Here is a 12,857-nt window from a genome sequence, read left to right on the forward strand (position 1 = left end):
TAAGCCTAACCCTAAGCCTAACCCTCGATTCTACGAAAGCAAACCCTAAACCTAACTCTAACCCTAGCACTATCCTTAAATGCTCTCGATTCTAACCTTGACCCTAAACCTACCACTAAGTCTACCCCTAACCCTACCCCTAACCCTAAATGCACTGAATTCTAAGCATAACTCTAACCCTAAATGTGCTCGATTGAAACCCTCACACTAAATCGTCAATTTGAACACTAACCCAAACCCTAAATACACTCGATTCTGATCCAAAATGCAATCCTGACCCTAAGCCTAAACCTAAACCTCGATTCTACCATCACTAACCCTAACACAAATCCTAATCCTACCGCTACCCCTACCTCTAAATGCACTCTAACCCTAACACTAAACCTAACCCTAACACTAAAAATGCGCGTGATTCTGACCCCTAGCCTACCCCTACCCCTAACCCTAAACCTAACGAATTCTAACCACAACTCTAACCCTAAATGTGCTCGATCCTAAGCCTAACACTAAATCGTCAATCTCATCATTAACTCTAACCCGGAATGCACTCGATTCTAACCCAAAAAGTAATCATGACCCTAAGCCTAACCCTAAACCTCTATTCTACCACCACAAACCGTAACCCTAATCCAGAACCTACTCCTACCCCTACCCCTAAATGCACTCTAATCGTAAGCCTACCACAACCCTAATACTAAAAATGCGCTTGATTCTCAACCGAACCCGAACCCTAACCCTAACCCTAACCCTAACCCTCAATTCTACGAAAGCTAACCCTAAACCTAATTCTAACACTAACACGATCCTTAAATGCTCTCGATTCAAACCCTGACCCTAATAACCCTAACCCTAATCCTAACCCTAAATGCATTAGATTCTAACCATAACTCTAACGCTAATGTGCTCGTTTCTAACCCTAACACTAAATCGTCAATCTCAACACTAACTGTTACCCTAAATGCACTCGATTCTAACCCAAAAGGCAATCCTGACCCTAAGCCTAAGCCTGAACCTCAATTCTACCAACAAAAACCCTAACGCTAATCCTAACCCTACTACTACCCCTACCCCTGAATTCCCTCTAACCCTAACCCTAACCGTAAACTTAACACTAAAAATGCCCTTGATTCTAACCTTAACCCTAACCCTAACCCTAACCCTAACCGTCGATTCTAAGAAAGCTAACCCTAACCTAACTCTAACCCTAACACTATCCTTAAATGCACTCGATTCTAACCCTCAACCTAAACATAACCGTCATCCTAACCCTATCCCTAACCCTCAATGTACTGGAATCTAACCATAACTCTAACCCTAATGTGCTCGATTCTAACCCTAATACTAAATCGTCAATCTCAACACTAACTCTAACCCTAAATGCACTCGATTCTAACCCAAAAGGCAATCCTGACCCTAAGCCTAAACTTAAACCTCGATCCTACCAACAGAAACCTTAACCCTAATCCTAACCCTACTCCCACCCCTACCATACAATCCGCTCTAAGCCATAACCAAACCCCAACCATAACACTAAAATTGCGCCTGATTCTAACCCTAACCCTAACGCTAATCCTAACCCGAAGCTTAACCCTCGATTCTACGAAAGCTAATCCTAAACCAAAATCTCACCCTAAAACTATCCTTAAATGCACTTGATTCTAACCTCACCCTAAACATAACCGTAACCCTAAGCCTAAGGCTAACCCTAAATGCACTGGATTCTAACCATAACTCTAACTGTAATGTTCTTGATTCTAACCCTAACACTAATTCGTCAATCTCAACAGTAAACTTAAGCCTAAATGCACTCGATTCTAACCCAAAAGGCAATCCTGACCCTGAGCCTAACCCTAAACCTCGATTCTACCAACACTAACCCTAACCTTAATTCCAACCGTGCCCCAACCCCTACCGCTAAATGCACTCTAACCGTACCCCTAACCCTAACAATAACCGTACCCCTAACGAATTCTAACCATAACTCTATCCCTAAATGTGCTTGATTCTAACGCTAAAACTAAATCATCAATTTCAACACTAACCTTAGCCTAACTGCTCTGAAATATGACGCAAAATGCGCTCCTGACCCTGAGCCAAACCCAAAACCTCGATTCTACCAACACAAACCCTAACACTAATCCTAACCCAACTCCTCCCATACCCCTAAATGCACTCAAACCGTAACCCTAACCGCAAACCTAATACTAAAAATGCGCTTGATTCTACCCCTAATCCTAACCCTAACCCTAACCCTAACCCTAAATGCACTGGATTCTAACCATAACTCTAACCCTAATGTGCTCGATTATAACCCTAACACTAAATCGTCAATCTCAACAATAAGCCTAACCCTAAATGCACTCGACTCTAACCCAAAAGGCAATCCTGACCCTAAGCATAACCCTAAACTTCGATTCTACCAACACAAACCCTAACCTTAATCCTAACCCTACTCCTATCCCTACCTCTATATGCACTCTAACCCTAACCGTAACCCAACCCCTAACACTAAAAATGCGCTTGATTCTAACCCTAATACTAACCCTAACCCTAACCCCAACCCTAACCCTCAATTCTACGAAACCTAACCCTAAACCTAACTCTAACCCTAACACTATCCTTAAATGCTCTCGATTCTAATGCTGACCCTAATAACCCTAACCATAACCCTAAGCCTAAATGCAGTGGATTCTAACCATAACTCTAACCCTAATGTGCTCGATTCTAACCCTAACACTAAATCGTCAATCTCATCATTAACTCTAACCCGGAATGCACTCGATTCTAACCCAAAAAGTAATCATGACCCTAAGCCTAACCCTAAACCTCTATTCTACCACCACAAACCGTAACCCTAATCCAGAACCTACTCCTACCCCTACCCCTAAATGCACTCTAATCGTAAGCCTACCACAACCCTAATACTAAAAATGCGCTTGATTCTCAACCGAACCCGAACCCTAACCCTAACCCTAACCCTCAATTCTACGAAAGCTAACCCTAAACCTAATTCTAACACTAACACGATCCTTAAATGCTCTCGATTCAAACCCTGACCCTAATAACCCTAACCCTAATCCTAACCCTAAATGCATTAGATTCTAACCATAACTCTAACGCTAATGTGCTCGTTTCTAACCCTAACACTAAATCGTCAATCTCAACACTAACTGTTACCCTAAATGCACTCGATTCTAACCCAAAAGGCAATCCTGACCCTAAGCCTAAGCCTGAACCTCAATTCTACCAACAAAAACCCTAACGCTAATCCTAACCCTACTACTACCCCTACCCCTGAATTCCCTCTAACCCTAACCCTAACCGTAAACTTAACACTAAAAATGCCCTTGATTCTAACCTTAACCCTAACCCTAACCCTAACCCTAACCGTCGATTCTAAGAAAGCTAACCCTAACCTAACTCTAACCCTAACACTATCCTTAAATGCACTCGATTCTAAACCTCAACCTAAACATAACCGTCATCCTAACCCTATCCCTAACCCTCAATGTACTGGAATCTAACCATAACTCTAACCCTAATGTGCTCGATTCTAACCCTAATACTAAATCGTCAATCTCAACACTAACTCTAACCCTAAATGCACTCGATTCTAACCCAAAAGGCAATCCTGACCCTAAGCCTAAACTTAAACCTCGATCCTACCAACAGAAACCTTAACCCTAATCCTAACCCTACTCCCACCCCTACCATACAATCCGCTCTAAGCCATAACCAAACCCCAACCATAACACTAAAATTGCGCCTGATTCTAACCCTAACCCTAACGCTAATCCTAACCCGAAGCTTAACCCTCGATTCTACGAAAGCTAACCCTAAACCAAACTCTCACCCTAAAACTATCCTTAAATGCACTTGATTCTAACCTCACCCTAAACATAACCGTAACCCTAAGCCTAAGGCTAACCCTAAATGCACTGGATTCTAACCATAACTCTAACTGTAATGTTCTTGATTCTAACCCTAACACTAATTCGTCAATCTCAACAGTAAACTTAAGCCTAAATGCACTCGATTCTAACCCAAAAGGCAATCCTGACCCTGAGCCTAACCCTAAACCTCGATTCTACCAACACTAACCCTAACCTTAATTCCAACCGTGCCCCAACCCCTACCGCTAAATGCACTCTAACCGTACCCCTAACCCTAACAATAACCGTACCCCTAACGAATTCTAACCATAACTCTATCCCTAAATGTGCTTGATTCTAACGCTAAAACTAAATCATCAATTTCAACACTAACCTTAGCCTAACTGCTCTGAAATATGACGCAAAATGCGCTCCTGACCCTGAGCCAAACCCAAAACCTTGATTCTACCAACACAAACCCTAACACTAATCCTAACCCAACTCCTCCCATACCCCTAAATGCACTCAAACCGTAACCCTAACCGCAAACCTAATACTAAAAATGCGCTTGATTCTACCCCTAATCCTAACCCTAACCCTAACCCTAACCCTAAATGCACTGGATTCTAACCATAACTCTAACCCTAATGTGCTCGATTATAACCCTAACACTAAATCGTCAATCTCAACAATAAGCCTAACCCTAAATGCACTCGACTCTAACCCAAAAGGCAATCCTGACCCTAAGCATAACCCTAAACTTCGATTCTACCAACACAAACCCTAACCTTGATCCTAACCCTACTCCTATCCCTACCTCTATATGCACTCTAACCCTAACCGTAACCCAACCCCTAACACTAAAAATGCGCTTGATTCTAACCCTAATACTAACCCTAACCCTAACCCCAACCCTAACCCTCAATTCTACGAAACCTAACCCTAAACCTAACTCTAACCCTAACACTATCCTTAAATGCTCTCGATTCTAATGCTGACCCTAATAACCCTAACCATAACCCTAAGCCAAAATGCAGTGGATTCTAACCATAACTCTAACCATAATGTGCTCGATTCTAACCCTAACACTAAATCGTCAATCTCATCATTAACTCTAACCCGGAATGCACTCGATTCTAACCCAAAAAGCAATCCTGACCCTAAGCCTAACCCTAAACCTCTATTCTACCACCACAAACTGTAACCCTAATCCTAACCCTACTCCTACCCCTACCCCTAAATGCACTCTAATCGTAAGCCTACCCCAATCCTAACACTTAAAATGCGCTTGATTCTAAACCGAACCCGAACCCTAACCCTAACCCTAACCCTCAATTCTACGAAAGCTAACCCTAAACCTAATTCTAACACTAACACGATCCTTAAATGCTCTCGATTCAAACCCTGACCCTAATAACCCTAACCCTAATCCTAACCCTAAATGCATTAGATTCTAACCATAACTCTAACGCTAATGTGCTCGTTTCTAACCCTAACACTAAATCGTCAATCTCAACACTAACTGTTACCCTAAATGCACTCGATTCTAACCCAAAAGGCAATCCTGACCCTAAGAATAACCCTAAACCTCGATTCTACCAACACAAACCCTAACCCTAATCCTAACCCTACTCCTATCCCTACCTCTATATGCACTCTAACCCTAACCCTAACCCAACCCCTAACAATAAAAATGCGCTTTCTTCTAACCCTAACCCTACCGCTAACCCTAACCCTCAATTCTACGAAAACTAACCCTAAAGCTAACTCTAACCCTAACAGTATCCTTAAATTCTCTCGATTCTAATCCTGACCCTAATAACCCTAACCCTAACCCTAAGCTTAAATGCAGTGGATTCTAACCATAACTCTAACCCTAATGTGCTCGTTTCTAAGGCTAACACTAAATCATCAATCTCAACACTAACCCTAATTCTAAATGCGCTCGATTCTAATCCAAAAGGCAATGCTGACCATAAGCCTAACCCTAAACTTCGATTCTACCAACACAAACCCTAACCCTAACCCTAACGCTAACCCTAACCCTGACTCTAACCCTAACCGTCGATTTTAATAAAGCTAACCCTACCCTAACTCTAACCCTAACACTTTTCTTAAATGCACTCGATTCTAACCCTCAACCTAAATATAACCGTCATCCAAACCCTATCCCTAACCCTAAATGCACTGAATTCTAAACATAACTCTAACCCTAATGTGATCGATTAGAACCCTAACACTAAATCGTCAATTTCAACACTAAGCCTAACCCTAAATGCACTCGACTCTAACCCTAAAGGCAATCCTGACCCTAAGCGTAACCTTAAACCTCGATTCTACCAACGCAAACCCTAACCCTAATCCTAACCCTACTCCTATCCCTACCTCTATATGCACTCTAACCCTAACCCTAACCCAACCCCTAACACTAAAAATGCGCTTGATTCTAACCCTATCCCTAACCCCAACCCTAACCATAACCCTAACCCTCAATTCTACGAAACGTAACCCTAAACCTAACTCTAACCCTAACACTATCCTTAAATGATCTCGATCCTAATCCTAACCCTAATAACCCTTACCCTAACACTAAGCCTAAATGCAGTGGATTCTAACCATAACTCTAACCCTAATGTGCTCGTATCTAAGCCTAACAGTAAATCGTCAATCTCAACACTAACCCTAACCCTAAATGCACTCGATTCTAACCCAAAAGGCAATTCTGACCCTAAGCCTAACCCTAAACTTCGATTCTAAAAACACAAAACCTAACCCTAATCCTAACTCTACCCCTACCCCTACCCCGAAATGCACTCTGACCCTACCCCTACCCCTAACACTACCCCTAACCCTAACGAATTCTAAACAAAACTCTAACCCTAAACGTGCTCGATTCTAACCCTAACACTAAATCGTCAATGTCAACACTATCCCTAAGCCTAAATGCACTGGATTCTAACCCAAAAGCCATTCCTGACCCTAAGCCTAACCCTAAACCTCGATGCTACCCACAGAAACCTTAACTCTAATCCTAACCGTACTCCTACCCCTACCCCTAAATGCACTCTAAGCCATACCCTAACGAAAACCAGAACACTAAAAATGCGCCTGATTCTAACCCTAACCCTAACCCTAAGCCTAACCTTAAGCCTAACCCTCGATTCTACGAAAGCGAACGCTAAACCTAACTCTAACCCTAGCACTATCCTTAAATGCTCTCAATTTTAACCCTGACCCTAAACCTAACCCTAACCCTAACCCTAACCCTAAATGCACTGAATTCTAACCATAACTCTAACCCTAAATGTGCTCGATTCAACCCTAACACTAAATCATCAATTCGAACACTAACCCAAAGCCTAAATACACTCAAATCTGATCCAAAAGGCAATCCTCACCCCAAGCTTAAACCTAAACCTCGATTCTACCAACACAAACCTTAACCCTAATCCTAACCCTACTCCTACCACTAGCCCTAAAAGCACTTCAACCCTAATCCTCTCCCTAACGCTAACACTAAAACTGTGCTTGATTCTAACCCTAAACCTCACCCTAAGCCTAACCCTAAGCCTAACCCTCGATTCTACGAAAGCAAACCCTAAACCTAACTCTAACCCTAGCACTATCCTTAAATGCTCTCGATTCTAACCTTGACCCTAAACATACCACTAAGTCTACCCCTAACCCTACCTCTAACCCTAAATGCACTGAATTCTAAGCATAACTCTAACCCTAAATGTGCTCGATTGAAACCCTCACACTAAATCGTCAATTTGAACACTAACCCAAACCCTAAATACACTCGATTCTGATCCAAAATGCAATCCTGAACCTAAGCCTAAACCTAAACCTCGATTCTACCATCACTAACCCTAACACAAATCCTAATCCTACCGCTACCCCTACCTCTAAATGCACTCTAACCCTAACACTAAACCTAACCCTAACACTAAAAATGCGCGTGATTCTGACCCCTAGCCTACCCCTACCCCTAACCCTAAACCTAACGAATTCTAACCACAACTCTAACCCTAAATGTGCTCGATCCTAAGCCTAACACTAAATCGTCAATCTCATCATTAACTCTAACCTGGAATGCACTCGATTCTAACCCAAAAAGTAATCATGACCCTAAGCCTAACCCTAAACCTCTATTCTACCACCACAAACCGTAACCCTAATCCAGAACCTACTCCTACCCCTACCCCTAAATGCACTCTAATCGTAAGCATACCACAACCCTAATACTAAAAATGCGCTTGATTCTAAACCGAACCCGAACCCTAACCCTAACCCTAACCCTCGATTCTACGAAAGCTAACCCTAAACCTAATTCTAACACTAACACGATCCTTAAATGCTCTCGATTCAAACCCTGACCCTAATAACCCTAACCCTAATCCTAACCCTAAATGCATTAGATTCTAACCATAACTCTAACGCTAATGTGCTCGTTTCTAACCCTAACACTAAATCGTCAATCTCAACACTAACTGTTACCCTAAATGCACTCGATTCTAACCCAAAAGGCAATCCTGACCCTAAGCCTAAGCCTGAACCTCAATTCTACCAACAAAAACCCTAACGCTAATCCTAACCCTACTACTACCCCTACCCCTGAATTCCCTCTAACCCTAACCCTAACCGTAAACTTAACACTAAAAATGCCCTTGATTCTAACCTTAACCCTAACCCTAACCCTAACCCTAACCGTCGATTCTAAGAAAGCTAACCCTAACCTAACTCTAACCCTAACACTATCCTTAAATGCACTCGATTCTAACCCTCAACCTAAACATAACCGTCATCCTAACCCTATCCCTAACCCTCAATGTACTGGAATCTAACCATAACTCTAACCCTAATGTGCTCGATTCTAACCCTAATACTAAATCGTCAATCTCAACACTAACTCTAACCCTAAATGCACTCGATTCTAACCCAAAAGGCAATCCTGACCCTAAGCCTAAACTTAAACCTCGATCCTACCAACAGAAACCTTCACCCTAATCCTAACCCTACTCCCACCCCTACCATACAATCCGCTCTAAGCCATAACCAAACCCCAACCATAACACTAAAATTGCGCCTGATTCTAACCCTAACCCTAACGCTAATCCTAACCCGAAGCTTAACCCTCGATTCTACGAAAGCTAACCCTAAACCAAACTCTCACCCTAAAACTATCCTTAAATGCACTTGATTCTAACCTCACCCTAAACATAACCGTAACCCTAAGCCTAAGGCTAACCCTAAATGCACTGGATTCTAACCATAACTCTAACTGTAATGTTCTTGATTCTAACCCTAACACTAATTCGTCAATCTCAACAGTAAACTTAAGCCTAAATGCACTCGATTCTAACCCAAAAGGCAATCCTGACCCTGAGCCTAACCCTAAACCTCGATTCTACCAACACTAACCCTAACCTTAATTCCAACCGTGCCCCAACCCCTACCGCTAAATGCACTCTAACCGTACCCCTAACCCTAACAATAACCGTACCCCTAACGAATTCTAACCATAACTCTATCCCTAAATGTGCTTGATTCTAACGCTAAAACTAAATCATCAATTTCAACACTAACCTTAGCCTAACTGCTCTGAAATATGACGCAAAATGCGCTCCTGACCCTGAGCCAAACCCAAAACCTCGATTCTACCAACACAAACCCTAACACTAATCCTAACCCAACTCCTCCCATACCCCTAAATGCACTCAAACCGTAACCCTAACCGCAAACCTAATACTAAAAATGCGCTTGATTCTACCCCTAATCCTAACCCTAACCCTAACCCTAACCCTAAATGCACTGGATTCTAACCATAACTCTAACCCTAATGTGCTCGATTATAACCCTAACACTAAAACGTCAATCTCAACAATAAGCCTAACCCTAAATGCACTCGACTCTAACCCAAAAGGCAATCCTGACCCTAAGCATAACCCTAAACCTCGATTCTACCAACACAAACCCTAACCCTAATCCTAACCCTACTCCTATCCCTACCTCTATATGCACTCCAACCCTAACCGTAACCCAACCCCTAACACTAAAAATGCGCTTGATTCTAACCCTAATACTAACCCTAACCCTAACCCCAACCCTAACCCTCAATTCTACGAAACCTAACCCTAAACCTAACTCTAACCCTAACACTATCCTTAAATGCTCTCGATTCTAATGCTGACCCTAATAACCCTAACCATAACCCTAAGCCTAAATGCAGTGGATTCTAACCATAACTCTAACCCTAATGTGCTCGATTCTAACCCTAACACTAAATCGTCAATCTCATCATTAACTCTAACCCGGAATGCACTCGATTCTAACCCAAAAAGCAATCCTGACCCTAAGCCTAACCCTAAACCTCTATTCTACCACCACAAACCGTAACCCTAATCCTAACCCTACTCCTACCCCTACCCCTAAATGCACTCTAATTGTAAGCCTACCCCAATCCTAACACTTAAAATGCGCTTGATTCTAAACCGAACCCGAACCCTAACCCTAACCCTAACCCTCAATTCTATGAAAGCTAACCCTAAACCTAATTCTAACACTAACACGATCCTTAAATGCTCTCGATTCAAACCCTGAACCTAATAACCCTAACCCTAATCCTAACCCTAAATGCATTAGATTCTAACCATAACTCTAATGCTAATGTGCTCATTTCTAATCCTAACACTAAATCGTCAAGCTCAACACTAACTGTTACCCTAAATGCACTCGATTCTAACCCAAAAGGCAATCCTGACCCTAAGAATAACCCTAAACCTCGATTCTACCAACACAAACCCTAACCCTAATCCTAACCCTACTCCTATCCCTACCTCTATATGCACTCTAACCCTAACCCTAACCCAACCCCTAACAATAAAAATGCGCTTTATTCTAACCCTAACCCTACCGCTAACCCTAACCCTCAATTCTACGAAAGCCAACCCTAAAGCTAACTCTAACCCTAACAGTATCCTTAAATTCTCTCGATTCTAATCCTGACCCTAATAACCCTAACCCTAACCCTAAGCTTAAATGCAGTGGATTCTAACCATAACTCTAACCCTAATGTGCTCGTTTCTAAGGCTAACACTAAATCATCAATCTCAACACTAACCCTAATTCTAAATGCGCTCGATTCTAATCCAAAAGGCAATGCTGACCATAAGCCTAACCCTAAACTTCGATTCTACCAACACAAACCCTAACCCTAACCCTAACGCTAACCCTAACCCTGACTCTAACCCTAACCGTCGATTTTAAAAAAGCTAACCCTACCCTAACTCTAACCCTAACACTTTTCTTAAATGCACTCGATTCTAACCCTCAACCTAAACATAACCGTCATCCAAACCCTATCCCTAACCCTAAATGCACTGAATTCTAAACATAACTCTAACCCTAATGTGATCGATTAGAACCCTAACACTAAATCGTCAATTTCAACACTAAGCCTAACCCTAAATGCACTCGACTCTAACCCTAAAGGCAATCCTGACCCTAAGCGTAACCTTAAACCTCGATTCTACCAACGCAAACCCTAACCCTAATCCTAACCCTACTCCTATCCCTACCTCTATATGCACTCTAACCCTAACCCTAACCCAACCCCTAACACTAAAAATGCGCTTGATTCTAACCCTATCCCTAACCCCAACCCTAACCATAACCCTAACCCTCAATTCTACGAAACGTAACCCTAAACCTAACTCTAACCCTAACACTATCCTTAAATGATCTCGATCCTAATCCTAACCCTAATAACCCTTACCCTAACACTAAGCCTAAATGCAGTGGATTCTAACCATAACTCTAACCCTAATGTGCTCGATTCTAAGCCTAACAGTAAATCGTCAATCTCAACACTAACCCTAACCCTAAATGCACTCGATTCTAACCCAAAAGGCAATTCTGACCCTAAGCCTAACCCTAAACTTCGATTCTAAAAACACAAAACCTAACCCTAATCCTAACTCTACCCCTACCCCTACCCCAAAATGCACTCTGACCCTACCCCTACCCCTAACACTACCCCTAACCCTAACGAATTCTAAACAAAACTCTAACCCTAAACGTGCTCGATTCTAACCCTAACACTAAATCGTCAATGTCAACACTATCCCTAAGCCTAAATGCACTGGATTCTAACCCAAAAGCCATTCCTGACCCTAAGCCTAACCCTAAACCTCGATGCTACCCACAGAAACCTTAACTCTAATCCTAACCGTACTCCTACCCCTACCCCTAAATGCACTCTAAGCCATACCCTAACGAAAACCAGAACACTAAAAATGCGCCTGATTCTAACCCTAACCCTAACCCTAAGCCTAACCTTAAGCCTAACCCTCGATTCTACGAAAGCGAACGCTAAACCTAACTCTAACCCTAGCACTATCCTTAAATGCTCTCAATTTTAACCCTGACCCTAAACCTAACCCTAACCCTAACCCTAAATGCACTGAATTCTAACCATAACTCTAACCCTAAATGTGCTCGATTCAACCCTAACACTAAATCATCAATTCGAACACTAACCCAAAGCCTAAATACACTCAAATCTGATCCAAAAGGCAATCCTCACCCCAAGCTTAAACCTAAACCTCGATTCTACCAACACAAACCTTAACCCTAATCCTAACCCTACTCCTACCACTAGCCCTAAAAGCACTTCAACCCTAATCCTCTCCCTAACGCTAACACTAAAACTGTGCTTGATTCTAACCCTAAACCTCACCCTAAGCCTAACCCTAAGCCTAACCCTCGATTCTACGAAAGCAAACCCTAAACCTAACTCTAACCCTAGCACTATCCTTAAATGCTCTCGATTCTAACCTTGACCCTAAACATACCACTAAGTCTACCCCTAACCCTACCTCTAACCCTAAATGCACTGAATTCTAAGCATAACTCTAACCCTAAATGTGCTCGATTGAAACCCTCACACTAAATCGTCAATTTGAACACTAACCCAAACCCGAA

The sequence above is a fragment of the Notamacropus eugenii genome, chromosome 6, assembly GCF_028372415.1.
Source record: "Notamacropus eugenii isolate mMacEug1 chromosome 6, mMacEug1.pri_v2, whole genome shotgun sequence".
Lineage (NCBI taxonomy): Eukaryota > Metazoa > Chordata > Mammalia > Diprotodontia > Macropodidae > Notamacropus > Notamacropus eugenii.